Source organism: Triturus cristatus, chromosome 5_1 (genome assembly GCF_964204655.1).
Source record: "Triturus cristatus chromosome 5_1, aTriCri1.1, whole genome shotgun sequence".
NCBI classification, from domain to species: Eukaryota; Metazoa; Chordata; class Amphibia; order Caudata; family Salamandridae; genus Triturus; species Triturus cristatus.
Genome location: NC_140587.1, coordinates 156,953,031 through 156,955,808, shown reverse-complemented (window position 1 = coordinate 156,955,808; position 2,778 = coordinate 156,953,031).

Here is a 2,778-nt window from a genome sequence, read left to right as displayed (position 1 = left end):
GGGACAAGGGACCCTGGTGCAGAGCCCCGGAGCCCTGCAAGGGCAGTCGGGAGCCCTACCGCTATGGCTCGGTGTGGGCAGCTGGGAGTCCTTCCGGTCCCGGCCATCTGGTCGCACCTTTCCCTCGGCCATCTGGTCGCGCGCAATGCTTTCCAATGGGGCGACCAGATGGCCGGGCCGGCCTGGAAGTCCCGATGAGGGTCCATTCGCCTCGCGGATCCCAGCCAGGGCTCCAGGAGGCCGGGCGCGTCCGCGCCTAGGGTCCCCTCCGTCACTCGGAGCGCGAGGGTTACAAGAAAGGTGGGTAGCCTTCCTCCGGATTAGTAGGGGCAGGGTATGCCGGGACACCCCTCCTGGGGATTGCGGTTCTCAGGCGGGGACCAGATGGGCCAAGCCCGGACGACACTTCCCCGGGGCGTCGGGTGCTTCCTCCTCCAGCCCGCGGCGAGGCAAAGTGCCCAGGACGGGCTCCATGGGTCTCCCGGGCGTCCCCCGAGGCCTGCAGCCCCAAAGCCCTGCAGACCCTGGAGCCCTTCAGCACGGAGCCCTGGAGCCCTGCAGGCCCGGAACCCTAGCAGGCCCAAGGCCCTGCAGCCCCGGAGCCCTGCAGGCCCGGAGCCCTGCAGCCCCGGAGCCCTGCAGGCCCAGAGCCCTGCAGCCCCGGAGCCCTGCAGCCCCGGAGCCCTGCAGCCCCGGAGCCCTGCAGCCCCAGAGCCCTGCAGCCCCGGAGCCCTGCAGCCCCGGAGCCCTGCAGGCCCAGAGCCCTGCAGGCCCAGAGCCCTGCAGCCCCGGAGCCCTGCAGCCCCGGAGCCCTGCAGCCCCGGAGCCCTGCAGGCCCAGAGCCCTGCAGCCACGGAGCCCTGCGTGGGCAGGCGGGAACCCTACCGCTATGGCTCGGGCAGACGGGAGCCCTTTCAGTTGCCGGCCACCTGGTCGCGCCTTTCCCCTCGGCCATCTGGTCGCGCGCAATGCTTTCCAATGGGGCGACCAGATGGCCGGGCCGGCCTGGAAGTCCCGATGAGGGTCCATTCGCCTCCCGGATCCCAGCCAGGGCTCCGGGAGGCCGGGCGCGTCCGCGCCTAGGGTCCCCTCCGTCACTTGCAGCGTGCGGGTTACAAGAAAGGGGGGTATCCTTCCTCCGGATTATTAGGGGCAGGGTATGCCGGAACACCCATGCTGGGGCTGTGCGGTTCATTGCCGGGGACCAGATGGGCGACGCCCGGGCAACATCCTCCAAGGCCTCCGGGGGCTTCCCTCCTCCGGGCCGCGGCATGGCAAAGTGCCCAGGGACGGGCTCCACGGGTCCCGGGCAGTCCTCCCCCGGGCGCCCAGGCCCCGAGAGCTCCGGTGGACCTCCCCGTGCCCGAGGCCAACCCGGGAAGCAGAGTCCCCCCCCGAGCCCTTGGTGTGAGGGTGGGCAGGCGGGAGCCCTACCGCTATGGCTCGGGCAGACGGGAGCCCTTTCAGTTGCCGGCCATCCGGTCGCTCCTTTCCCCTCGGCCATCTGGTCGCGCGCAATGCTTTCCAATGGGGCGACCAGATGGCCGGGCCGGCCTGGAAGTCCCGATGAGGGTCCATTCGCCTCCCGGATCCCAGCCAGGGCTCCAGGAGGCCGGGCGCGTCCGCGCCTAGGGTCCCCTCCGTCACTCGCAGCGCGCGGGTTACAAGAAAGGAGGGTATCCTTCCTCCGGATTAGTAGGGGCAGGGTATGCCGAAACACCCATGCTGGGGTTGTGCGGTTCATTGCCGGGGACCAGATGGGCTACGCCCGGGCAACATCCTCCCAGGTCCCCGGGGCTTCCCTCCTCCGGGCCGCGGCATGGCAAAGTGCCCAGGGACGGGCTCCACGGGTCCCGGGCAGTCCTCCCCCGGGTACGCCCAGGCCCCGAGAGCTCCGGTGGTCCTCCCCGTGCCTGAGGCCCAGCCGGGAAGCAGAGTCCCCACCCCGAGCCCCTGGTGGGTGGGCAGGCGGGAGTCCTTTCAGTTGCCGGCCACCTGGTGGCTCCTTTCCCCTCGGCCATCTGGTCGCGCGCAATGCTTTCCAATGGGGCGACCAGATGGCAGGGCCAGGCCTGGAAGTCCCGATGAGGGTCCATTTGCCTCTCAGATCCCAGCCGGGGCTCCAGGAGGCCGGGTGCGTTCGCCCCTAGGGTCCCCTCCGTCACTCGGAGCGTGCGGGTTTCAAGAACGGGGGGTAGCCTTCCTCCGGATTACTAGGGACAGGGTACTCTGGGACCCCTCTCGGTCCTCAGCCGGCAACTGGGTCCTGCCGTGTGGCAGGGTGGCCGGAGGGCCTTCCCCTGCGCGCCCGGGAGCCCCGGATGGGTCCAGGGGCCCGGCCGGGCCCCGGGTCGGGGTCTCCGGCCCCGGGTGCCGTCCCCCGGCCTGCGGCACCGCCAAAGGCCCGGGACGGGGTTCCGTTGTGGCCGGGGTGCCTCCCGTGGCTGGATTGGGTTCAGGAGCTCCGGCCGGGCCCCGGGGAGGGCGGCCTCCCCGCCCCGGTCTCCGTCCCGGGTCCTGCCGCGTGGCAGGGTGCCCGGGGAAGGGTCCGGAGGGCCCGGGGAGGCTTCCCCTGCACCTGCGGTCCTCGGAGCCCCGGCTGGGTCCAGGGGCCCGGCCGGGCCCCGGGTCGGGGTCTCCGGCCCCGGGCGCCGTCCCCCGGCCTGCGGCACTGCCAAAGGCCCGGGACGGGGTTCCGTTGCGGCCGGGGTGCCTCCCGTGGCTGCATTGGGTTCAGGAGCTCCGGCCGGGCCCCTGGGGGCCCCGGGGAGGGCAGGC